The sequence below is a fragment of the Prionailurus viverrinus genome, chromosome B3 (assembly GCF_022837055.1).
Source record: "Prionailurus viverrinus isolate Anna chromosome B3, UM_Priviv_1.0, whole genome shotgun sequence".
NCBI classification, from domain to species: Eukaryota; Metazoa; Chordata; class Mammalia; order Carnivora; family Felidae; genus Prionailurus; species Prionailurus viverrinus.
Window position 1 is genome coordinate 45940583 of NC_062566.1, and position 27686 is coordinate 45968268.

Here is a 27686-nt window from a genome sequence, read left to right on the forward strand (position 1 = left end):
GGGAGTGGTTATAGGGGGAGGAGGCAGATCATATAGAGCCTTGTAGACATTTGTAAACCCTCTGGCTTTCTCTCTGAGGGAAATGGAGAACCATGGTAAAGTTTTCAGCAGAAGAGCAAGATGATTTGACTCATGTTTTAAGAGTGTCATTTTGACTACTCTTTGAAAATGGAAAATAAAAGAAAAAGAAGAGAAGCAAGGAGAATTTTTTGGAGGTCAATGCAGTATTGTAGATAAGAGGTAATGGTAGTCTGAGCCACAGTGAGAGAAGTGGAAGTAAAGGTAAACTCAAAAGGGAATTTCTGACTGATTAGATGTGGAGTATGAAAACAAGACCCAGCAGTGATCCTATGTATTTTGACCTGTTCTGTTGTAATGATGAAGTTGCCATTAGTTGACATGAAGAAGGTTTTGAGGGGGAGCAAATCACCAGTTCAGTTTTTGATATGTGCATCTTAAGATCCCTAAAACAGATTGTATGTTGAACTGGATAGGCACAAAAAACCCAATACCTATAAATTTTTTCCACATAAATCTCTACCATAGGCAAAAAAAGGCGGGGGGGACCCATAACTGAATGGCAACAAATCCATTCTTTCCAAATAGTGTTTTCTAAATAATAAAAATATGAATAAAAAGAAAAACAAAATTGGGGCGCCTGGGTGGCTCAGTTGGCTGAGCATCTGACTTCAGGTCAGGTCATGATCTCGTGGTTTGTGGGTTTGAGCCCTGCATCGGGCTCTGTGCTGACAGCTCAGAGTCTGGGGCCTCCTTCGGATTCTGTGTCTCCCTCTCTCTCTCTCTCTCTCTCTCTGCCCCTCCCCCACTCACACTCTGTCTCTCTCTCCTTCAAAAATAAATAAACATTAAAAAAAAACTTTAAAAAAAGAAAAACAAAATAAAGATCACTGGCTTTGAAACTCTTCAGGAAAAAAAAATGCTTCTATTCACATAACATTCTAAATGCTTTTGAAAATTTGAGAACTAATTAGCTTTATCACTATAAAGAGATGGAGCTTGTTTGGAAAAAAAACTAAAGGAAAAAAATGGAGAGTATTCAGATAGAGTGGACTGACTGGTCACAAATTATATTCTATACTATAAAAACCTCCTTGGGATCTGAAAGATTAATGATTGCTATCTGAGTGTCCAAAAGCCATACAAATACTTCTGAAACATTTGAAAATAAATTAATAATATAAATTAAACTATATGAAATTGTCAATATTTTCAACTTTCATCAATTTTGAACTACAAAATAGCAATTAAATATGGTCCAATGTAACATATAATAAAGCTGCAAAGAAACAATCACACATTGGACAAAGGGCATGTTTTGGTCATTCTTTTCTGTTCAGAAAATAAATATTAACTTTCCACTGCCCATACAGTGGTACTAAACAGTAACTCAATAATTCATTTCAGCCAATATTTGTTGAGTTTTCATTCTCAGCAAGGTCCCTGATAGATGCTGCTGGATAAACAAAGATGAGGGAATATAGAGCTTGACAAGCTTACAATATAATGAAGATGAATAGAATGAGTACCAAAGTAATTGCACTGGAAGTTAGAGCGAGTGGGATTCCAAAAAGGAAATTTCCAAATTTCCAAGTTAAAGAATGTTTTCATGCAAAAAGTGACATTCAGCGGGAGGGATGAAGGAGCTGGAATACTTCCAATGAGACATAAAGAAATCTGAGGGAGATTAACACTGAGTTTTAAAGCTGTGTTGTAAGGGTCTTTGAATAGAAAAGGAAAGAAAGAAAATAAAAGAAAATTTCTCAGGGCTGAGAAATGCTTCCATAACTATGCTAAAGAATCCCCAGTGCTTTATTTATTTGTTTCTTCTCATTCATTAATTACTCTGTTTTCTGCAATCACTGTGGGGACCTAGAAGGCAAGAATTAACACTTCCACTCCAATTTCTTTTGGAACAAATTCAGGAGGATAAGCCCACATAATACACAGCAACACTAAATAAACTAGTAAGTATCTCATTAAAACTTGGAAGAATAAAATCCTAAAACGAGTTTCTTTGAGCAAGGAGTGGTACATTGTCCATTACTACTAATTTAAAATATGTAAACTATTACTTTCTCTTTATTTAAAAGGCTGCTTTTACCCTGTTATTTTAATAAGCATAAAATATATTAATAAATACTTTCATAATTCACAAGTAACCTCAATTACCTATCTCATTTTTTCCATAACTTATCAAATTCCTTAAATACAAAATAGAGGTTTTTAAAATTCGAATCCTCATCAGTGGCACATTGATACTCTTGAAAACAAAGTATAAGATATGGAACCCAGTAGATAAGTATATTATTTCTCTCTTTTTGGAAACAAACTATGTACATAACATGTCATATATATTTTTTCTTATAAAGATTCTTATAAACATATAAAAAGCTTATTTTTTAAATCATATTCTTATTTGAAGATTAGGAAAAATACAGAAGTCCTTCAAAAAGGGAGAATTATGAATAAAGAAGATGTGGTATGTATATATATATATATATATATATATATATATATATATATATGATGGAATACTACTCGACAATGAGAAAGAACGAAATCCTGCCATTTGCAACAACGTGGATGGAACTGGAGGGTATGATGCTGAAATAAGTCAGTCCAAGAAAGAGAGATATCATATGTTTTCACTCATATGTAGAATTTGAGAAACTATACAGAAGACCACAGGGGAAGGGAAGGAGAAAAAAAAAATAGTTTCAAACAGAGAAGGAGGCAAACCATAAGAGACTTTTAAAAAATTTTTTTAATGTTTATTTATTTTTGAGAGACAGAGAGACAGCATGAGAGTGGGAGGGGCAGAGGAAGAGAGAGGGAGACACAGAATCTGAAACAGACTTCAGGCTCTGGGCTCTCAGCACAGAGCTCGACGCTGGGCTCGAATTCTGAACAGTAAAATCATGACCTGAGCTGAAGTGGGGCACTTAACCAACAGAGCCACCCAGGCACCCCAAGAGACTCTTAAATAGGGAAAAAACTAAGGGCTGATGGGGGAGGGGGAGGGGAAAATGGGTGATGGGCATTGAGGAGGGCACTTGTTGGGATGAGCACTGAGTGTTTTATGTAAGCAATGAATCATGGGAATCTACTCCCAAAGCCAAGAGCACACAATATACACTGCATGTTAGCTAATTTGACAATAAATTATATTTAAATAAAAGTTAAAATTAAAATAAATAAAATAAAATTACTCCAGACTTTTCCTTCTACAAAACTTGCTCCTTGGTGAGGCTGTATCCCTAGAATGAAAGCATAGCAACCATCACAGGCTTGCACATGACTGGCACTAGAAAAACATTTGTTGAATTGAATATGGTCTGATGAAATCTGTAACAAGTATGGACAGAACCAGTCTTAGTTGGGAATTAGGGAAAATTGGGGATAGAAACACCTGCCTAGTAAGACCCTAAAGACAGAGGGAGAGTGAAGTAGTGGATGACTGAGAAACAAATAAGGGAACGATAGAAACAAATAAGGGAACTAAAAGAATGAGATGTCCATAAGGAGGGGGTGGAAAGAAGGAGGCTCTGCCCTGATAGAATCGGAGAGAAATGGCAACAAATCCCTGCCTCATAGTGCTGGACAGAAGTCACCTGTGGCTTGTGAGGGCCATTACTAAAACCTTATGCAGGATAATTAAAAAATGCTCATTAAGATTCATTCATTTTATGGGGCATGTGGGTGGCTCAGTCCTTTAAACGTCTGACCAGCTCAGGATTCATGGGTTCGAGCGCTGCATCGAGCTATGTGCTGACAGCTTAGAGCCTGGAGTTTGCTTCAGATTCTGTGTCTCCCTCTTCTCTCTGCCTCTCCCCCACTCATGGCCTCTCTCTCTCTCTCTCTCTCTCAAAAATAAATAAATATCACAAAAAGAAAGACAGCACTACTTATTAAAAAAAAGATTTATTCATTTTAACCAGTTTGACATTGAATCTTAAAATATTTCCAGTTTAATCTCCTTGTTTTTCAGAAAAAAACAAATTCAAGTTTAGAAAGGTGACCTTAATTATAACAATAAAATTACAGGGGCGCCTGGGTGGCGCAGTCGGTTAAGCATCCGACTTCAGCCAGGTCACGATCTCATGGTCCGTGAGTTCGAGCCCCGCGTCAGGCTCTGGGCTGATGGCTCGGAGCCTGGAGCCTGTTTCCGATTCTGTGTCTCCCTCTCTCTCTGCCCCTCCCCCGTTCATGCTCTGTCTCTCTCTGTCCCAAAAATAAATAAAAACGTTGAAAAAAAATTAAAAAAAAAACAATAAAATTACATAAATAATCTGTCTTCAGCCTCATAGGAAAGAATGTCTTTTAAAAAGAAGACTGAGTGCATACTGGCCATGTATTCAGCCAAGATGTTGCTGAGTTGGGTAGAGCTGGCCATAGGAGATGAAAGCATGAGCGGCTGGGGAAGACGGGAGAGAGAGAGACAGGGAGAGCGTGAGAAAGAAAAAAGACAGAAAGAAAGAAAAAGAGCAAGCAAGTGAGTGCACAATGGTTAGGAATAGATTCACTTTCTTTTCAAGTTCAGGTTTGTAGTTATCAATCCAGAAAAAAGAAGGATTTGACAGCTACACTAGTCAGTTGGATTCTTCTCCATTAGGGACTCAACATATAAACAAAACAGATATTACCTTGGTTTTTCATCAAACCATCAGGTGGAAGAATGTGCTGGGTCTTTGCCAAGGCAGAAGGGGCACGCTGCAATAAGGAGTATCATTCTTCACCAAGAACTGTCCAGTGACTGAGTGGGGTGGGGAAAATGAGAACGATAGAGTTATAATTTAGTCTCTGTGTAACAATGTAAATTGTCGTTCTTTGATGAATGGAAATCAAAATTTCAAAGACTAGTGAAGATTCTTATTAGGATTTCCGAAGCCAGGGTCCCCATCTAACCCACATAGAATGAGAGTAATGGTGGATAGGATGACAGGAGCCTGGGGCCCAGCTTCTGGAGTATTTAGGGTAGCCTTGTAATATACATAAAGTTAGTCTCTTCTAGCTTCAAATGCCAATGGTACCCATTTCTAGTTATGTGAGCCTAAATAAGGCTTTTAATGTCTGTCTAAAATGTGAATAAATTCCATACTTCACACACTTATTTTAGGGATCAATTGGTAATACATGTGAAAATTTATGGCATACTTTTATGCACCTAATAAGCACTCAATGAATATTTTCCCCTCCTTTGTATTCATGCAGTATTGTATCCTCCCTGGAAATACTTAATGTAAGGCAATCACATGAGAGCCTTCTAAGCATCTTTAAATCTAAGGAGCTGCAACAAGGCAGGGCACACACTAGGTAGATACAACTTGCCAAGGCAGCGGAAGTCCTTTGGCAGCTCTTGGAACCAGTCCTGCCACAGACCCTTTCTGACCATGATGCCTTCTTGAAAGTGAAATGGTTAAAAATGGAATTTGTCCCTTAAGCTGCAGAAGTGGGAGGTAGGGAAGTGGGTGGAAATATCCAACAGTGTTTCATCAAACATATCAGAGCATTCTATGATCTTGCCATTTGGAAGGTCTAATTTCCGCTGGAGTTTCAATTAGGAAGTTACTGTTTCAGCCAGTAGAGTGACATTTAACTGTTCCCATTCCCACATCCAGAACATCTAACAAGGCAGAATATGGAAGGCAGAGCTCTAAGATCAGAAAGCTAGGAAGTCCTAGCATCAGACGGGCCCACACAGAGAAGGCTCATGTGTTAATACATAGAGATGTTTTACAGAGCAGATAAATGGGAGACAGAGTCCCCGAGGCAGTGCAAGTTACAACAATTTGTTACTCAAAGTCTGAGCCTTAAGCATTTCAGACTAGAACTGAACAATGCCATGGAAAGAGAATGGGATTTGGATATTCCTCGGTTTTAGTCTCGTTCTGCACTTACCACTGTAAGGTGATGGGGATGAGATTTGATTCCTGAGCTTTGACTCCTCAGCTGCAAGGTGGTAAAATGCCCACATTAAAGGGCTGTTGTGTGGAGTACATGAACTAGTTGTATAAAGTGCCAAGCATGAGGCCTGACAGAAAGTAGTACCTGAATAAGCTGTGGTGGTGTGGAGCAGCAGCAGGGGGAATAAAGTCCAACAACTGGAGAAGGAGTCCTTCTCAAGTTCTCCAGGAACTAAAACTTCTGGACAAGTAAGTCCAAGTCCAAATGACTCAGAGAATGCGAAGGCTTCTGGTGGGGAAATCCCACTCAGTGAATACAGGCAGAGGGCAGGATTGAGGCCAAAACAGCACCCACGTCAATATCAGGGACCAGCTGGAATGGACTGGAATGGACTGGAATGGAAGCAAATCAAAATTGAAGTAAAAAAGGATCCTGGGAAATTACTGAGAAAAAAAATCACTAAATGGGAGTCTCCCTGGATCAAAACTGTGACACTAGCTGATCAGATGACCTTGACAGGTCCCTTCATCTCCCTGTACTTCAGTTTCCCATTTGAGAAATGACAGCGTTATGTAGTTGATTTGGATAGTCCCTTCCAGAATTCAGCACTCTGTGAATCTCTTTTGTTACCCACTGTAACAACAATGAGGGTCTCCACTGGCCTTGTGCACACTTAACCTTGGCTATGCAGGGGACCCAAAGCATTTCCCCCAGACCTCAGCATCGAGGCAAGTTGGAGAGTGAAAAAAAAAAAAAATCTATCCTCAGACTTGCCCTAGGAATTTTTGCCTAGAGTTACGAGAAAAGATAAATCCCAGTACCCTGAAATATTTTATATGCTTATTCCAAACATTACAATGCTTCGTGGAAGTCTGAGGTTTTCAAAGTCAAAACAAAACCTATTTTGAGAGAAAAAACTTACTCTTCAGGTTTATGTACTCCTTAAAAGTAAAATGGAGTCTGGAAATTTTTCCTCTGAGATTTCACCAACAGCCAAAAACAAATATTACTTCTTTGACAAATAACAGTTCTGTATTATGACTACAAAAAAAAATTCTTGTCATAAAAATCTAATCTTGGGGAAATATAACTCTGTCTGCATGAAATAGCAATAATGGAACCAATATCTATCATTTCTGTCATTTATGCATTTAATTGCTTTACCAACAGCTCTATGAAAGGGCATATGATAGACGTGAACTGGCATTTGGCTCTCTCTTTTTGGTTTAAGAAAATTAAAGTAACTCTTGAATCTCATGCAAAAAAGGCAGTTATCTTTTGAGAGTTTTGCTTGTGAGTCCACCCAAAAAACTGAGAAATACGCTGTACTTGTCAGCTTTTGCAGGGCTCTGACTGATACCAAGAGGGAGTATTTCAAAGCAGACAGCAATAATAGTTGGTGTCAGAAGTGAAAAGAAATAAATTCCTCATTTTTGAGGGTCCCAAAGTTACAGCCTGCAACACAGATCTACCACCAGCGGCCCTGCCCTTTTCCAAGGCTGGCATTCACCTATGGTAAGATAATAAGTTTGCATCATTTTACATTAAAAAAAGTCAATTGCTGGTTCTTCATTACATCTTTTCTTATAACACGGGTTTTCTAAGATGCTGTAGACGCATAGTTCTTCCCAGATTCTCTGGGTATTCCAAAAAAAAAAAAAAAAGAAGAAGACGAGAAGCCATCTACTAAAAATGGCTGGAAGTCGTCTGCATTACTACTATATTACTACAATAGTAATATCATCATGAGTAGAGAAAAGGTTGCCCAAACTATTTAATGCTTAATAACCTTTGTAAAGATCACACTAGTACATAAATTGGGACCTTAGAAATGTTACACTCACCTCTCCACCAAAACTATTTCTTGGACATTTTGACTGGACAAAGTTTGAGGACAAGAGTGGCCCATCACCACCAAATTGATTTTTAACAAGTATAAATTGTGCCTCAGCTAACTCCGTTATATTATCAGATGGTGGAAAAGTGTAGAAATGTGAAAAAAGCGTGGACATGTCTTTTTTCAAAGAGCCATACAAGTCATCAAGGCTTGTCAGCATGAGTAATTCTGATTCCGTCATGAGATATAAAATATGTCTGACATAGTAAAAAAATAATCGTTACACAAACATACAAACACAAATAGAAGTAATAACTCTGGATCACAAGAGTAATGAATTGCAATATGATAACCTTAGGTATATACAAAACTATTATAAACAAAAGTAGTATAGAAAAGATAATCTCCAGACTTGCAAATCTCAAAGATAATAACATATTATATAGATCTGTATAATAAAAAAATAGCAATGAGACAATGGAAAATTTTCAAGCAGTTCATAAATAAAACATATTCAATTATGTTAAATATTTTAATATTTTATTATAATAGTAATAGCTGACATTAGCTGAACGTAAAATAAGAACTAGATGCCATATTCAATGTATTATCCCAAATAATCTTCATATAACCCTCAAAGCTAAGTACTATTTATACCATTTTACAAAGGTTAACTTCCCACAGTTTTACACATTCTGGGCATCTTCACACCAAAGGTGTCTTATCCCTACCTCCTATAATGTTTGTTTCTGGACTTTCTTTACCTTCGACATTGATCTGTGCTGACTTTTCTAACAAGACTCAAAGAGGTGGCTGAATGGATAACGGAAAGATCATAAATGTTAAAGAAATCACAGACGTTAGAGACTAGATGTACAGTCCTTCTCAATAATATTTGTATTTTAACAGGGTCCCTTTATGATTTTATGTAACAAATGCAGAATACTCTGCTTATTGGAAGCTACTGAAAGATTTTTTGAGAACGTAAGTCTTCTGAATACTTTCCAAATGAATGAATGTATTGATCAGAACTCTAATCTCAAGTTGACAAAAATTAACTTTCAAACCTCACAATGTCCATGACCAGAGATTACTGACTATAGAAGTTCTAATCCGGTGGTTAAAAGCTCCATTTGGCAGCTTAAGGCAGATGCCCACCATTGAATAATTAAACTGTGACCAAGGAAGACGATGAAGAAGTTGGCAGCCTCTATTCATCCTCTAAAGGACACTCTACGTCATTTCTCATTCATGTGAATCTGGCTTAAGGTGACTGAAAGTGATGGATGGCTGAGCAAAACTTCTTCAAAATTTACATGCATTCCACTTCAAATGTCTTCAAATCAGAAGTTATGATCCCAGTATAAGATGAAACTTTTTAAATTTTCAGGTATTTAAAATCACCACTTTGACAATGGAGATAGGGATGGCACACAGCTGTACAGACAGGACACAATTTTCAACTCTTAACATTCCCTATCCACAGAAACTTGGGTAAACAGCAATCTCTCCAACTGGCCTGGCTATTTTGAGGCTCAAAAGAACTGAGACACTTAATAAGTATTACTTCTCCCCCTTCACAGAGCAAAACAAACAAAACCAATTAGATGTAAATTTGCACACACACAACTTCTCCAGCTGGTTTGGAGAAGTTAATGCAGCCCTTAAAGGATGGGCTTAATCCTCACTGTGGCTCAGATGTTGCTGAAGTGTGACTTAAAACCTGTGATGCATTTGACAAGGCCAACATTACTTGGGGCTATACAGAAGAAAGATTGCTTCTTTCCTATTGCACTTCTAATTCAGCCCCAAGTTTCTTTTCTGTCTTGATATGTTTCTTTATTACCTTCCAAATTCAGACTCTTACAGGGTCGTTGTTTTATTCATGAACATTAAAGCTAAGCCATTGTTATCCTAAAACACATTTGGGTAATCTCTAAGGGGAGTAAGAAGCAATGGTGTTGGGAGGGGGCCAGTGAGCAATCGCCTACATCTTATTTTGTCTATTATCTGTTGTAGTGTCTTAAGCAGAAAATTCTCAAAACCCTTTTTTTGTGTGATGATTTCAGTAAAGGAAGCATGACAAAGCAGCTTGCTTTTAAAGACAGGAAAAAGGAAGCTGTGGTTAATTCCCATTAGAAATCTCATTTCATGAGCAGAGTGGGTTATCCTAATCAGAGATCAGGATTGGGTCCCAGGAGAGCCCCCAGCTGACCTCACTGAAGCTTCCTGAAGCTAAAGCCCTTTCATGCTGTCACCAAAATGTTGACCTGCAGGTGTCCTCTGAAGCTATGCCCACAATTCTCTGAAAACTAAACATGCAGTTCCAACACTATTGGGCTTTTTTTTCAGCTCTTCAGAAAATACTTGCAAAGGTGCTGCTGCAACACAAATTAACTTCTTTGCAATTTAAGTAACTGGTCAATAAAGTGTATTCTGAATGAATAGTGATTTGCCATCTAGTTTCCTCAATCTTCATAATACGGTTTTCCAGCCAGCTTTCTAATTCTCAGATCTGAGTAAAATTACTGTTCATCCAGAGCTCTCATTATGACATTTGCAGACTCTTTTTGTTCTTGGCTTTGTTCCTGGTTATTTCCTTGGGTGGCTGAACCAAAACTGAAAAAGACGAGCAAAAAAAAAATGTAGCAGGGAGAGCACTGGAAAATCTCTCAGTGGAGGCTGAAATTTACTTCTAGCCTCACCACTTTCTAGCAATTTGTGATTGAAGGGTCACTTCCCCGTCTGTAAAATGGGCACAGTACTTGTCCTGTTTATTTTTTTTCTAACAGTAACCCTATTTAAGTTTTGTAGGGTAACTGTATGGTTTAAACAAAAATGCCAGTCACCCTTGATAAAATGTGTTGCCTAAAAACAATCCAAAAAGAAAAATTATACACATACACACGTGTATCATTAGAAATTTAAATTTTTATGTCATACTTTATACATTAGATTACGTGACCTGTATGTATCTTTTTATTTAAAAAAAATCAGGATTTACTTCAAAAAAGTCACTGGTATATTTAAAAGAACTACAAGAACAAAGTTCCTGATTTACTCAAATTCTATAAATAGCTATTAACATAAAGACTATTCCTACATATTCTTTTAATAAAATTAATCCAATTAAAATGGGCGGAGGACATGAACAGACATTTCTCCAAAGAAGACATCCAGATGGCCAACAGACACATGAAAAGGTGCTCAACATCACTCATCATCAGAGAAACACAAATCAAAACTACAATGAGAAATCACCTGACACCTGTCAGAATGTCTAAGATCAAAGACACAAGAAACAACAAGCATTGACAAGGATGTGAAGAAAAAGAACACTGGTGCACTGCTGGTGAAAATACAAACTGGTGTAGCCAGTGTGGAAAACAGTATGGAGGTTCCTCAAAAAGTTAAAAATAGATCTATCCTATGATCAAGTAATTCCATTATTGGGTATTTACCCAAAGAAAATGAAACCATTAATTACAAAAGATATATGTACCCCTACATTTACTGCAGCATTACTTACAATAGCCAAGACAGGGAAGCAATTCAAGTGTCCATCTATAGAAGAATGGATAAAGAAAATGTGATATAAAAGAATATTACTCAGCCATAAAAAAGAGTGAAATCCTGCCAAGTTCAACAACATGGATGGATCTAATGCTAAGTGAAATAACTCAAGAGAAACACAAATATAACATGATTTCATTCATATCTGCAATTTAAGAGGCAAAACAAACAAAGAAAAAAAGAGACAAACAGGGGTGCCTGGATGGCTCAGTCAGTTAAGTGTCTGACTTCGGTTCAGGTCATGGTGTCAAGGTTTGCCAGTTAGAGCCCCGCATTGGGTTCCGTGCTGACAGTTCAGAGCCTAGAGCCTCTCCCTCTCTCTCTACCTCTCTCCTACTCTCTCTCTCTCTCTCAAAAATAAACATTTAAAAAAAATAGAGGGACAAACAAACAAAAAAACATATTCTTAAATTTACAGAACAAACTGATGGTCACCTGAGGGGAGGTGGGTGGGGGGGATGGGTGAAATAGGTTAAGGGGATTAAGCACACACTTCTCCTAATGAGCACTGAGTAATGTACAGAATTGTTGAATCATTGTATTGCACACCTGAAACAAATGTAACATTGTATGTTAAATTACACTAGAATTAAAAGTTTTTTAAAAATTAAAAAATTAAACCTATTTAAAATCATGGAAGAACATTTTCTTTGCTATTTTTTTTTACTTTTTAATATGCTTTTATAATTGTCACTTTTATAAGGCAATCAAAATGTGCATGGCATGTCTTTTTTATAGCATTTGGAGATGACTCTTGCATGAGAACCATCTCTAGATTTGATTTAATTTTTAATTGTTCCAAAGCAAAAATTATTTTAAAATGAAAGTCAAAGAGGTCATAACATAATATTACAAATATTCTAAAGGATATCATTACTTCAAATGTCAAACAGTTTGCATAAGCATGTTAATTGCTTCAGAGGTACGTTTATTGGCTGATTCCATGAACAAAATAGTAGCAGTTTTTCAACAGTGCAACAGGGACTTATACAAAAGTTGTAATGATGAAATGATTTCAGAACTACATTGGATTGAAGGGATCGATGGGGCAGGAGACATTGGGAAGGGTAAAGTAAAGGAGAACAGGAGTCTTTCCTAGCTCTGCTACAAACTACCTGTGGACCACTGAAACATTTTCATGATTAATATAATCAAGTTGAATAATTATCTTAAAATGACTTTTTCAACCTAGACTGTTTGGCATGTTACTATGTTACCCCAGAGGGAATTTATCTGGACAACTTCCTAAATAACCCAGGGAAACCACTTGCAGTATCTCTAGGATCCAGTAAGTTATCCACCAGGTTAATTCAGCCACTGATTTAAATTATAGCACAGAAGAGCTTAATAGATCTAAACTGTAGTCAGCAAGCAGTCCTTCCATAGTCACAGAGTTACGATGTTAATTTTTAAGATCTTAGACGGAGATAAAAACCAAACATGAAGCAAACTGCCTCACTGACTTTCAAAGAATATTTCACAGTTGGACTTACAGAAACACCATTACTTACTCTTTTGGTCAAGAATCCCTCTTATCTAGCTGTCTATGACATTTGACATCAAAAGGTGAAATAGTTGGCAGTGGTTGTTGTCTGGGGAGAGGAATCATAGGAAGTCTACTCTATCTCATTCACCTCTGTTGTTTTGTTTTTAAAATTATATTGTTTTTATAATCACAAAAAAAGTCTAAAGATACAACAAAAAATACTTCTAAGATGAAACAGTTGAATGGGTAATTACAACTTTTTGCCCATATTTTGTAAAATACAAACAAACAAAAACATAAGATAATGAAACATAAACCTGGAGAGAACTGTCTAAAGATAATGTTACAAAAACTATTTGGAACAAAAACCCCTGGTCCAGACAGCAGTTCCTGCACTGCTTATTTGGTTTCCAAGACCAGGTGTGTGAGCACCATGAGACTTGAGGCTTTTTATAGAAGAAACCAATACACCTCTAGCATTTCTGTTAAATCACCACATTCTTGTTTTATAGTGTGGTAGATAACATGTGGCAGCTGTCCTGTGAGCCCTGTCCACTTTCCCTACAAAGATCAACAGACCACCGAGCCAATCCTTCAAGCCTACATTTTTAATTACAATATTGAAATAGGAAGGTTTGATTTTGAGAAGAACTCAAGTGAGAAGGTGCCTCCCTGAAACTCAGTAGCTTTGGTACTTGATGTTATAGGCTTTAAATTTCCATTGAATTAGGAAAAGCCTCCCATGTATTAATGAGTGAGTTTAGCACCACATTATGTCAAAATTTCTCTGCATATTAGACTTCAAAATGCAACATGAGCTAAAACAATCCTGAATAATTCAGATCATATCATGTATGTCAGACTACAAAAAGAAAGATATTTTATCTTGAACGTGAAAGATTCTAGCATAAAATGTCATTATGTTGGGACTAGAACAAAACAAAAGCATTTTAGAACACACACTCTGTGCTTGAGTATCTATCTGAAAGAAATTCTTTAATAACATAAACTGATAGAGCATATCAACTAATGTCCTTCCTCACCACTCTAGTTGTCTCCAGGGACGTAACACAGAATTGCTAGTCAAACAACTGTCCGTGGACTGCCTGCCGTGTGCCAACATGGTGTGACACGCAAAAGATGCAAGGCACAACTCCAGATCTCTAGTGCGTGAGTAAAGAATGCTACAACAGAAAACATTAGGGAACACAGGACAAGGACAACATTGCGACACGGGCCACAAGAAATGTTGGAGAGCTACACCTACCTGTGCCATAGGCTGCAAGGGAACATAGGGAGCATTGAATTCTTGATCCCCACTTCCTTCTTCTAAATCAATCATATACATCACTGCCAGACTTACCACCTCAAAGTGCAGTTCCTATCACATTACTCTTTCCCTCCAAAACTTGGGTCTTCCCCAATGACTCGTTTGGTTGAAAATCTCTACCCTGGGATTACATTGGTCTTCCAGCCATCTTACCAGCATCCTCCTGTTATCTCCTCACTCCAAAAGCTTCAGAGTCTAGGCAGGCCTGTTGCAAAACAACAGAGAGTATGAAGAGTAGGCGTGACTACCTAATGACATTCAGATTATAATTGGCAAAGAAATACCGTACTGGTCAAACAAAGTCTGTAATCTGCAGTCAGCCTGTAGGGCCTCCACACTGCAAAAGAGGACATAATGAGCCCTTTTCCCTGAGCACCATTTCTTTCCTTTTGGTTTTCCTTGGCCTTCAATGCTCATAAACCCACATCTTCACCTTCAGGGCTGATCTTTCATCTGCTTCCTCTAAGAAGCCTCCCAAATCTTCTCAAGCCTGATATGGTCTGTCCTTTCAAGTTTCATACCTTTGGCATTTATATTACTTTTTCTTTTAAAAACAATAATGTATGCACCTAAACTATTTTCTTTACAAAGCAGAAAGTTCCTTGAGATTAGAGAATTTCTTACTCATCTCCAGGTATGTTGCGTTAACCTTGTTAGGTGCTCAACACATTTACAATAATCTAAAATGAAAATGCAACCTGAGAAAATAGTTTTTAAAGTACTGCTCGTGTTACTTGCAATCTATATGACGCAGAAAGGCATGTGCACGTGGAATGATTTTTTAAATTAGTCACATGGGAATTAAATAAATGGCAAGACAGTCTATGTGGAAATGCCAAGTAAATGGTATACCAGCAGGACATGGTGTCAGTTTCAGAGGAAAGTGAGACCACTGAGGACTGGGCTGGACAGGAAAGGCTTTAGGAGGTGGGATGAGATGGGACCTGAGCTAGGTACTGAAGGCCACAGAGGGTCTAGATATATAGGATAGCAAAGGAGGTATTTCAGGAGAGGAAGTTCTGATATGTGACCTTCACAAATTCACCTATCCTCTCTCAGTGAAGGCTCTGATCTGCATGATGGAAATATCTAAGTGGATAATCTCTAAAGTCTAATTTCAACAATATGGATAAAGGCAAAGTGCATGGTGTATTTGGAGACAATATGTCATAGAGGTTGAGTGTGGGTACAGAAGTCAGACAGACCTGGGTTTGTCCTGGTACTGCCACTTCCTGCATATATGACCTTAGAAAAGTTGTATAACTTATTTACACTTCAAGTACTTCATCTATCAAATGAGAATGATACCAATAATACATACTCTATTAGGTGGTTAGAGGATTAAATGGGATAATGCAACAAAGTACTTTGTACAATAGTTAGCCTTTTAAATGCATAGTAAAATCCAGCTATTATTTTTATTATAAGAAATATGCCTATTTGGGAATCTATAAGAACACTGAGTTAGACTTTTCCTAATTTCCCAGAACTTAAAGCTAAGGACCAACAGCCAAAAAAAGCACATTCTGAAAACCCTTGAAACGTTAGACGCGCCTTTAAGGCTTTTTAGAGGTAACTAAGCTATGTTATCTATCCTACAACCATTACCTCATGACAGTCTACACTAGCAGAGGAATGTGCAATGGTGGGGGTATGGGAGTGGAGGAAATTTCAAAAATATAAGTCATCTGCCAGGGCAAGAGTTTCATATTATTTTCCCCTCTCCTCTCCATAAAAGGGGAAGGGGTGCTTAATCCTACCCCAAAGCCAAGTGATGTCATCTCCAAGAGATTTACTCAGTACACAAGGGTAACTGATCTTTCATTTCATGTTTGGAATATATCAGCATATAAGATGATTTGCCTTTGGAACCTCTTTGAGCTGAGGAAGAGGACAAGGGGGACATGGGGATAAGGAAGGGAGGTGGCTGTAGAGCAGCTAACAATCCCACAATTCGGTAAGGAAAACACAGAAGGCATTGACAATGAGTTGATAGTAGAGAAACAGGTACAACCCCGGAAAGAAGATTACAATGACCACCAAAGAAAAAGGGATTTCCTCCCCCTCCTTAACACACCAAAGGATCTAGAACCAGGGAAAGAAGATAAAGAGGAGGGCAAGAACATCCTAAAGATCTCCAGGACACAGATGAAGCCTATTAAATGGAAGGGAGGAGATAAAAGTAGAGTTTTATTCATTTTTAAGTTTTTTAATGTTTATGTTTTGAGAGAAAGACACAGAGAAAAAGAGAGAGAGAGAGAGAGAGAGAGAGAGAGAGAGAGGAAGAGGCGCAGACAGCGAGAGAGACAAAGAATCCGAAGCAGGCTCCAGGCTCCAAGCTGTCAGCACAGAGCGCCATGCGGGGCTCGAACTCACAGATCGTGAGATAATGACCTGAGCCAAAGTTGGACGCTCGACGAACTGAGCCACCCAGGTGCCCCATTAGGTGTCTGTGCTGACAGCTCGAAGCCTGGAGCCTTCTTCTGATTCTGTGTCTCCCTCGCTCTCTGCCCCTTCCCCCACACATGCTCTGTCTCTGAATCTGTCTCTCTCTCTGTTAAAAATAAACAAACATTAAAAATTTTTTTTTAAAAAGTAGAATTTAAAAATTGCACTAGAGGGGAGTTTTTAAGAACTAGACTGACCAAAAAGCCATGGAACCTGATGGATTTGTCATTTAAAGAGCTTTAGCTTGCTGAAGAAAATGGAGAAAATATGATTTCTCCCCAACAAGGTCAGTTATAGGTATAATCAACCTAGAGAAACAATAAGATGTTATACTGCACAGGTAAATTGAACCCAGATTATGAGCATCTTGAATTATTAGCATTTTAAATTTGTCCTGAAGGTCATGGAGAATAGCCAAGGTTTGAGACCAGGTCAGTACAGACCTTCATGAGGATTAATTGAGTTGTAGCGTGTACGGTAAATTAAAGATGCAGAGCCTACAGACATGGAGCCTGGAGAGGAAGTTGTTACAGTTAGTCTGATGACTCATAGTCACTGAGGCTTTTACACCCATGTGATGACTACTGAAATGGAATAGAAAGGACAGACAGCACTGGTGTTTGGCATGCAGAATTTAAAGATCTTGGCAACCATCCAAATCTGGAGATAACAATAAAGGACAGCCAACTTGATTTAAGGTTTTTGAACTTAGATCATGATTACCATTGTCCACTACTAACAGCCCCACCTCCCCGCATCTTGTATTGGAAAGAGAAAAAATAAGCTATGGATGGTAGTCATTTTAAGAGAAAATATGAAGAGATCAAGGTGGCTGGCCTAGAGTGATTTCTCCTTTCCAACTCATAAAATCTTCACTCCTAACCCCACAACTTCCTGTGAAAGATGCTGTGACCATCACCTCCTTGTTCTCCCTGCTCTGAGAATAAAGCTGGTGTAGTATGGCAGAACTTACCGAATGCTGAGGCAGAGATAAAGAAGATACATGGCTCGCTAGGGCATTTGACTGTGAGTCCAGAAACATGAACAATGAGCCAGATTTCCTGAAGCTTAGATCAGAGGACACTGTGACACATCACAATAGCTGCTCTCTGTGGGTTCCCTTGAAAATTTTTGGCTTCATCCACTTCACATATCCAGTATATGGACATTTCCAACACCACCAGCTGCAGAAACCAGCAGCAGAGGAATATTCCCCTCACATATTTTTGGCGGGTAAAGGGGTACACAACTACAAGTTGAAGAGTTAAAGCATAAACACTCACCTGTGTAATAATCCTAACTTAGAAGGATGATGTTGGGGTAGGCCATTTTAAGTGCATGCTATAATCAAGATGCTTGGTGAAGAATAAAACACACAAAATCAATGTTTCCAATTCCAGAATTCATAATTTCAGACCTGAACCAAGGTCACAAGCACAGACCTAGGGAGCCTCATGGCCATCTGCTGCCACCTCCCAGTTTCATCCATTTATTCAGTCATTCCAAATATATTTATTAAATGCCTAGTTTATGCCAGGCCCTGTGATCTCAACTGGATATAGCAATAAACAAAAGAGATCTGCCCTCAAGGGGTTGATAGGCTTGTCAAGAATATATCAGAGACATAAAGGCAAATGTTATACCTGATTCAAATGACCAGAGCTGCTTCTTGGAGTTATCAGCCAGCACAGATTCAAAGAGTCAGAGAACGCTTTCCAAAATTCAGACATAAGCTGAACCTAAGGGAGGAGGAGGAGTCAGCGAGGGAGAGTCATGAATTAATATTCCAGGCACGTGCAAATGCTCCAAGGCAGGAATACACATGGCTGAACACGGCATGAGCAAAGGTCAATTAGTATTAGTGGGGACTAGAGAAAAGATGGTGTGGGGGTTGACAGAGGAAGTGGGGCAAAAATTAGGAGGTCAAAAAGACATTCCAGGAGCCATATCATAAACAAGGGCCTTTGTTAAAGAATTTGACAAGGAATCCAAGCCATCAAATCTATTTGGGGAGGCAGGTAACTTTGGACGTTAAAAGAAAACGAATTAAAGAGGGGTGGCTTATGGTAGCAGAACTGGAAGAAAGGAATAGATTCCAACACTAGCATCAAAAATGATTTGCAGGCCGTGGTCCTAATTATATGTGAGAAATGAGGGAAGGAATGGATTCATCCTTGAGTAGATACATGGCATGATGGTTCAGAGCAGAGGCTCTAGGTCTCCCACTTATTAGCTGTGTGGCTTTGGCCAAACTTCTTAAGTCCCTTGATTCACTCATTTGTAAAATGGCAATAATGACAAGACTTGTGTTACAGAGTGGTTACGAAGATTAAATATGGTAATGCACATAATGTGCTCAACTATCACCTGGCACATATTAGATGCTTGTATTAGTATATAGACTCACTTGCTACTGAGCCATCTCACTGATGGCCACAGACCCTTGATTTTGTTGCTTTGCCATCAGTGAGATCATTCATGCACATGGCCCATGAAATCTCCATTCCAGCTAGTGGGGGAAAAAAAAAGAAAAGAAAAAAAAGTTTAAAGGAACAGCATGCACAGCTAAAAGTCAGGAGTTGTGTCACTATAGAAAAGAAGAGGATGAAATCAGGGGACAGTGAACAGCTAGCAACATTCAATGTATATCAACATTATATAAAGATAGAAAATAACTGTTTGAATGAGAAGAAAAACTGGAAAAAAGAATTTCTAGTGCATGAGACTTGGTGAACTTAAGACATAAAATATCTCCAATGTTTTACTGAAGGAGAAGGATTTAGACAAAACTGTGCTATAGAAGGATAATGAGGAACTCAAAAGATTTGATCTCCATGTAATAAGGATATTGATAGAATTAGTTAATGTATTTGGAACAAAGATAAAGGAACCCTCAAATTTGATTAATGACCTGTTTTCCAGGAGAGGAGAAATATATCTGATACTCAGGTAAAAATGAATAAGCTCACAAGGGAGTCGTTATGGATTCCTCTTTTTATAAAGCAATGTATGACAGCATGGAGAAAAATAATGATTTTCTTCTTATTATTAAATATCTTCACAAGAAAACAAAATCATGAATGATTATACCCGTGTGTGAACAACTGCTTTTAGGTAGTTCATGACCTATGTGAAATCTCACCTGAGACTCACAACCCAGAAACAAGTTGTGCTGGCTCCTTCATGATTGCAAAGGTTTGCCACCCCCATGTGGTGGTCCTCTGTGACTGCAGGAACCATTGGTCATCCACTGCACTAAAGATTTATACTTTTCAAACCCCAACTCTGATGCAAGATCTTTATCTCTGATCCAATATGGTGGACTAACAGTTACCTTTCTGTCCTTAGGATTATTCTTGTTATTAAATCTTGGTCTCAGTAAAGTCTCTATAGAAAACTTCACTGTTTATACATCCCTGAGTAATGGAATTGAATCTATTACTCAGAATCTATCTTATTTTCATCCCTCCAGACTATATGGGTCATTTTTAGCTCTTTATGGTTTGGCCAGAAGCAAAAATCAACCATCCTAACTGCCTGTGGTCTCAACAAGATAAGATATATGACTTTTTGTGGATGGGGCACTTTCCCAAGCAAGAATACCTTGTACATTAGGCAAAGAGAAGGACCCTACTGGGGCAGCCTGCGCAAGCTATAAGGTCTCCCTGAGAGTCCCTCTTCTGACCCCTCAGCACAGTTAACAAGACATTCCCAGCATTTAGCCTCCAGATCCAGGAAAGATAGCACAGGGCTTAGATGAATCATTAATTCTTCATTAATTCTTTTGTGATTAAGAACTAGACTGCCAGTCCAAATGGCCTCTGGCTGCTTTTTTTGTTGAAGTCCAATCATGTAATACAATTTTTCTGCCCATTGCTACCAAAGTGAGAGTGCATTTAAATGTCCTCCACCCTTCCCTGCCTACTGCAAATACAGTCAAGTGGTCAGTGGAGATTTCTGGGGATTAGAAATCAGCAAATTGGCCATTTTCTATTCATAGGTAGATTAATGTGATAGAGGTTTGTAGTATAACCTTGAACAAGGAAAAGATTGCACCATAGCAAAAGACTGTAATGGTTACTATTTTCAGGAAATAGGATTTAAGTCATGTTAATGGGCAGGAAGGAAATCAATCCTTACAGTGGCAAGGTGTATTTATTCTCAGACACTTAAAAAAAAAAATAACAACTACCAGGGTGCCTGGGTGGCTAAGTCAGTCAGGTGGCTGACTTCTCAGGTCATGATCTCATGGTTAGTGAGTTTGAGCCCCACGTCAGGCTCTGTGCTGACAGCCCAGAGCCTGGACCCTACTTTGGATTCTGTGTCTCCCTCGCTCTCTGTCCACCCCCACCCCCACTCCCGTCTCACTTGTGGTTTCTCTCTCTCTCTCTCTCTCTCCCTCAAAAATAAATACACGTTAAAAATTACAAAAAAAAAGAAAGAAAGAGAAAAACCACCACCATTCACAGCACCAAAGCTCTCCCCCAATTCCATCCCAACCCTCCCTCAACTACTCAGATCTTTCCCATCTGCAGTTTTTTTTTTTTTTTCAGAAGAAAAAGCCATCAACTGTCCAGTGGTTCTGGAATTATGAAAGAACTAGTTCTAGTGCTAGAACTAGTTCTAATGAAAGTGATTTTCATTAATCCATAGAGAAGTAGGGGCACTGAGACAGGAAGGAACATAAGAAGGGCTTAGGAAATGAGAGCAATTGCATCAAAATCAAGCACTGTTAATCGTTTATCCAATAAGTAAAAATTACATTTTATTGTAGTTTTAGTTTTCATTGCTGTTATTACTAGAGATGAGCATATTTTCTCATGTTTATTGTTCATTTGCAGTCTTCTGTAACTGCCCATTCATATCCTTGGGTCTCCAGCCTGATGTTAAATAATAGTAATGAGTGGGCATCCTTGTCTTTTTCCTAAATTTATGGGAAATTCCTCTAGTGTTTCTTAATGAGTATGATTTCTGCTGTTAACTACTGATTTAAAAAAAAAACTTTTAAAACTAAGCATATTTCCTTTGATTTACAAGTTACTAAAGATGTTCCTCAGAAATGGATGTTAAACTTCATCAGAGGACCTTTCTAGCATCTATCATGTACTTTCTCTCCTTAATTACTGATGTAGTGAATTACTTTAATAGATTTCTAAATGCTGAGCCATCTTTGTATTTCTGAAATATAGCACAGTGTTGTTTTAATATTGTGCTAGATTATATTAGATGGCTGTCATTAATATTTTTGTTTCTATGTTCATATATAGGAGAAGTCCACAAATTTCCTTTTTTTTTGGTGCTCTCTTCCAACATTTTTAGAACTAAAACATACCATTTTCATAGTATCAATTATTAATTTGTATATATTTATCTATTTTTTCAATAGCTTTAATATCTCAAATTTTTGTGCCTTACAAATTGAATTGGATTTGCTGTCCAAACATTTGGATCTGATACCTATGGGTCAGGGGTGAAGAGGGGAAAAAGTTCTTTGATTTATAGTTTCTAACTATTCTTTAGAGTTTCTTTAGTTATAGTTTCTAACTATTCTTGAGTACAAATTGCTAATTTTTTCAGGAGGGGTATTCATTTGAGCTATATTGTCAAATTTATCGATATAAATGTATACAGTTAGTACTCATTTAAAATAGTTAAATTTATTCAAAATCTAAGTAAATAATTTCCCATCATGGATGTTGTGTATCTGTGTTGTTTAGATGGTCTTTTTAAAGAAATAGCTCTGGAAAGAAAAAGAAATCACTCTGAAGATAAATATTTTCTTTTCTGTTTCATTAATTTATGCTCTCATCTTCATTAATTTGGTTATTCTCATTTCTTTAGTATTGCGACTTATCTGCTTCTGAGGCAGAATGTATAGCACATACATTTTGAATTGTTTTGCTTTCCAAAAATATAGTTTTAATACATTTTATTTTTTTACTCCTATTTATTTATAAAGATTAATTTATTGTTATAACTTTGATTTAATAACATCATAATTTCAGAGTACTGAATAGGAATAATTGAAAAGTTTTCATTACTACCTTTGCTACCACATAGTTTTTACTTGCCTCGTTAACCTGAGTTTTTAGAAGAGTTTTTTTTAAATGCTTTAGTTGCAGTTATTTTACTACCTTCCTTTACTTTGTTTTTTTTTTTTTTAACCATCTTTTAGTCATTGATTTCTTGTTCTATTGCTGTAGTTTCAGGATTTCCACCTTAGGGGATGTATTGACATTTTTTTCTTTTGGCCTAATATATAATCAATTTTTTTTGTGTGTGAATGTTTCATAGTCAACTTACTTTTAAGTGGAGCCAATTTTTAGCAATTTTCTATATTTACAATTCAAAAGAAAAGAAACAGACACATAGAAATATAATTTTAGAAACAGATTTTCAAAGCTATATCAAGAAAAATATAGCCTGAGATTCAAAATAGATTTTGATAGATCATTAAATTGTGGAGTTCAGCAGTCCCCAGATCTGAGCCTTCATCGTCCTTACTACCCAAGTCACTGTTATGGACTGAATAGTGTACTCCAAAATTCATATGTTGAAGTCCCAGTCCTTAGTACTTCAGAATGTAGCCCTATTTGGAGAAAAGGTCTTTAAAGAGATGATTAAGTTAAAATCAGTCTCTTAGAGCAGGGACCTAATCCAACAGGACTGGTGTCCTTACATGAAGAAACACCAGGAGTATATGCACAGAGAAGAGGCCATGAGAGGACACATTAAGAAGATGGCCATCTGTAAGGCCAGGAGAGTGGCTTCAAGAGAAACTACCCCTGCAGAAGCCTTGATCTTGGACTTCCAGACTGCAGAATTGGAAGAAAGCAGTTTCTGTTGTTTAAGTCACCCGCTCTGTGATATTTTATTATGGTAGCCCTAGCAAACTAATACAATCATCCGTAGACCACAGTTCCCATACACCCTTTATAACTGAGACCAAGTGCATTTGTTACTATCAGCCAAACCTGCACCATTGCTTTTCTTAGGGTAAAGAAATACCTCTCAGTACTCATGTGTTCATCAACATTTAAAAAAAAATGGTCCAAAATAGATCACTTTACTCATTATGCAACTTGCCTGCTCCCAATAGATATTAACACATTCCTTTACTTTGCTCATTCTTTTGTCTCTGCCTGAAGTTTATTAACCCCACAGCTGAACAAACAGGTCACTAGCTGGTCCAAGGCTATGAATTCAAGTCTCCTAACTCTTGGCTCCACACCCTTTCCACTCACAGAAATACTCATTTCAAAGACTTAAAGATTTGTCTAAAGAATTTACTTTTCTCTCCAGCCCTACAAATAGAATTGCATGATAAGCAAACAACTATCCTTCAAGGTTTTGTGAAAATGAACATTTCTGAAGTCCTGAGGTCTGATACCTTTTCATATAAAAGGAATCAGGATTACTTTAAAATAACACAATCTAGGAAAAGGGTACTTTTCAGGCATATCTATACCTACAATTCTGAAAATGCTATTGGTTTATACAGGTCAATCCTCTTCTGGTGAAAAACAGAATTTCTTAGCTCTGAAATATTTAAAGACGTAGCCAAGACAGAAAGAACATTGAAAGTTTAAAATTGAAATTCACTTGCTACAGGAACAGCTTGAGGCCTGTATTACCTTTAATATTCCTTTGACTAAAAGCCATTATATAATTACACACTGTCTTTGCACTATAAATCAATAGAGCTCATATTAAGTAGCTTTCCTTTGAAGGAACTGAAATGAGAATAGGATTGAGAAAGAGTGAACAAGAGAAAAGGCATTTGTTGTTTTTTCCTGTTTAAAATAACTTTTATTATTTTTTTGCTTCTTCCACATCCGTTCAAAATAATGCAAATAGGGAAAAAGGAAGAAAATGTCCATCTATAATCTCACCAGCCCCAGTAAAAACCAGAATTGCTAATTCAATGGACATATATGCAAACAGTTTTATAGAGACATAAATATTATTTTTAATTGAAATTGTTTGAATTGTATTTTAAGTTGCATGTACCTAGACGAAGACCCTGAGACAAGGATTTGAGTGCTAGTCATTCACCTGAGTGATGACATCAGGAAACACAGGTAGGAAGATAGAAAAGTGAGTCAGGGAAGACAAAGCAGCCAACAGAGGGTACATTACCTGGGAAGTCATCACTGTGGATTCTTGGATCTGATCCCAATGAGGAACTCTGGGAGTCAGTATGGAGCACTGTTCTCAAAGTCACTTCAGCAAAAGAGTGTGTGACCTGGGCTATTTGTACATGAACTCCATCAATTATTGGGCAATTACACATCCAGGAGCATTATTCTTTAGCATTCTGGCCTGCTAAGCACCTGGACAAAGAAAACTCAGGCAAACAGAAGTAGAATCCAGCAATTAGAAGTCGAGCAAGCATAGACTGAAATAGTGAGGGTGAAGGTACATGGCTGTGACACACACAGCATCTACCACAATTTCACATGTTGTTTGATAACCTGCTTCATTTATATATTATACATTGGATTCCTTATATGACATTAAATAGTCTGAGTAAGATGTTAATTGTCATTCTTTTTGTCTGCACATTAGGCTACTGAGTAACTACATCAATCTCTGTTGACATTTGGGGTTTCCACATGTTTCATTTTAATATAATTATTGTGATAAACATTCTTGTATTATAATATTTTATGCAACTATAGAAATATTGTTACTATAAATAGCTACACTTGAAGTCACTGCTCCAGAAGATATGCAAAATTTTATGGCTTTTGGTTTGCATTGCAAAGTTGTTCTCTGGAAAGATTATATTAATTTACACATTAGCAATGTGTTGTATTTCTATTGTTTTCTGCCCAATATTGACCAAAAGGGACAGGGCTGCCCCAAAGGGCCATGGTGGTGATGGCGGGATGGGTATGCTGTCACCCTACTGGGTGTAGACAACAGAACATCCAACCAGAGGATTTTCTCCAGCCTTGAGATCTAATATAATTTGCCTTGTTAGGTCTTGGACTTGCTTGGGGCCTGTTGCCTCTTTTCTCCTCCCCATTTCTACCTCTTGGAATAGGAATATCATTGTGTTTTGAAAGCATATCACTTGTCTGGTTTCACAGGTTCACAGTTAGATTAGAATTTTGCCTCAGCATTAGTTGAATCTTGAATCTCACCCATATCTGCTTTAAAAGACACTCAGATAAGACTTTGGACTCTAATAGACTTTAGAGTTGATAATAGAATGAACTAAAAGTGTTGGAGCTGTTGAGATGGAATGAATGTATTTTTCATGTAAGAAGGACATGAATTTGAGGGGGAGGGTGCTATAGAATGAATTGTGTCCCCACATATTGAACCCCTGAGGGTGGGATCTTCAGCATGAGATTAGCACCCTTTGAAGAAGAGACTTCAGACTCTGTCTCTTCCGCTACCATGTGAGGACACAGCAAGAAGGTAGCTATCTGCATGCCAGCAAGAGAGCTGTCACCACCACCTGACCAGGTTGGCACTCTGACCTTGGACTTTCCAGCCTCCAGAACTTTGGGTAACCTAAACATTTGTTATGGCAACCTAAGCCGACTAATACATGTGGTTTAATTCCAGGTTTGAGATTTGCTGCCTCCTAACTATGTACTGACAGGCACAGATATACCAGGGGAGAACAAAGTTGGAAGGACAAGGTAGTTGAGCTGGTGGGATATGGGGAGTAAGTGTGGGTGAATCTTGACTGATACAAAGCAGGAGATAACACAGACCAAGGCAGATATATTTCCCCCTTTTAGCTCTCTTCCATGCACTGAGGTGGGATTACTCCTTACAATCTTCTGGGAAGTACTAAATATTAAGCAAACATGCCCACTGAGAAACCTACTGGCTCTGTTCCACTCACTCTGTTCCTTTCCTCAGTTCCTTTTTTCTCTTTATCTTACCACACACACATGCTTGTACCTCTTTAGGCAGCAACACTTTGACTGCTCCTCAGGCCCTCCTTTCTAAAGGATCTGTGTTAACTAACACATTTCTTATAAAGACTTTACATTTTGGTGGAAAAAGAAAGTCCAACAAACTTCCAGAAAATAAAACTAACATGTCTAAAACTATTGAATAGGGTCATTTTATGTTTGAGATGGCTATTCAGATATTATTATCTTTTAGAAAGGAAGCGATAAAGTTTCCAATCATACCTCTGAATAAAACATGGGCTGAATAATAATATATTTAATTGGACTTATATTCAAAACTATATTCAATTAATGTGAATTAATGCCAGAGTATAAACTTGATGAGAAGTCTCAACTGTAGAGTTTCTGAGCATATTCATTTTGTTGTGTATCTTTGACACAAATTTATTTTAAAATAACTGAGCTGAATGTGCAAATAAGAGGAGATGGAGAAATACATATATTATATAATACAACAAGATTTAAAGTGATCTTTCTTTAAATAATGTAAAGTATCTCCATCTTACAGAGAGTGCTAAAATGTATTGGCAACATTAATTTTCACAAAGTTAAATCTGAAGCCCTACATTTTGGTTCAGAAATTCAAACAAAAACTGGATAAAAAGAATCTATTTTAGCACAAAGATTAAATCTAGGGATTTTTGTATTACAAAATTCATGTGAACATCTTTGAGGATCTAACCTAGTCTTATGCTGTATTAATTAATAGGAATACTTTGTTCAGATGATCCAAAAGAAATAGTCAACCACGCTCTGTTTTGTAGAATTTTTTTCAGGAATGTGATGACCAGCCAGAAGCTGGCATGAATAAAAACACTGTGAAAATGGGGGCTCCTGGGTGGCTCAGTCGGTTAAGCGTCTGACATCGGCTTGGGTCATGGATTCGTGGGTTCAAGTCCACGTCAGGCTCTGGGCTGACAGCTCAGAGCCTGGAGCCTGCTTTGGATTCTGGGTCTCCCTCCTCTCTACCCCTTGCCCCCCGCCTCTCTCTCTCTCTCTCCAAAATAAACAAACATTAAAAAAAAAACACTGTAGGGGCGCCTGGGTGGCTCAGTCGGTTAAGCGGCTGACTTCGGCTCAGGTCATGATCTCCCGGTCCGTGAGTTCGAGCCCCGCATTGGGGTCTGTGCTGATCACTCAGAGCCTGGA

At 37.8% G+C, this 27686-nt stretch overlaps 1 long non-coding RNA gene across 4 annotated transcripts in view; it reads right to left on the bottom strand.

Annotated features, from left to right (window-relative positions):
• The window catches only part of LOC125168851 (uncharacterized), a 44322-nt gene extending 16851 nt beyond the window's left edge, over positions 1-27471 (bottom strand). Inside the window, exons 1-7 of one of the 4 annotated variants that reach the window (XR_007153321.1) lie at positions 24739-27471; positions 19007-19108; positions 18243-18338; positions 17573-17783; positions 14305-14356; positions 6070-6317; positions 4665-4774 (exon numbers count right to left, since the gene is read on the bottom strand). This is a non-coding gene — a long non-coding RNA (uncharacterized LOC125168851). Of the gene's footprint in view, positions 1-4198; positions 4243-4664; positions 4775-6069; positions 6318-14304; positions 14357-17572; positions 17784-18242; positions 18339-19006; positions 19109-24738 lie in introns of those variants that run through there. The other 3 variants (XR_007153323.1, XR_007153320.1, XR_007153322.1) reach the window with 3 other exon arrangements.
• Between the last annotated feature and the right edge of the window lie 215 nt (positions 27472-27686).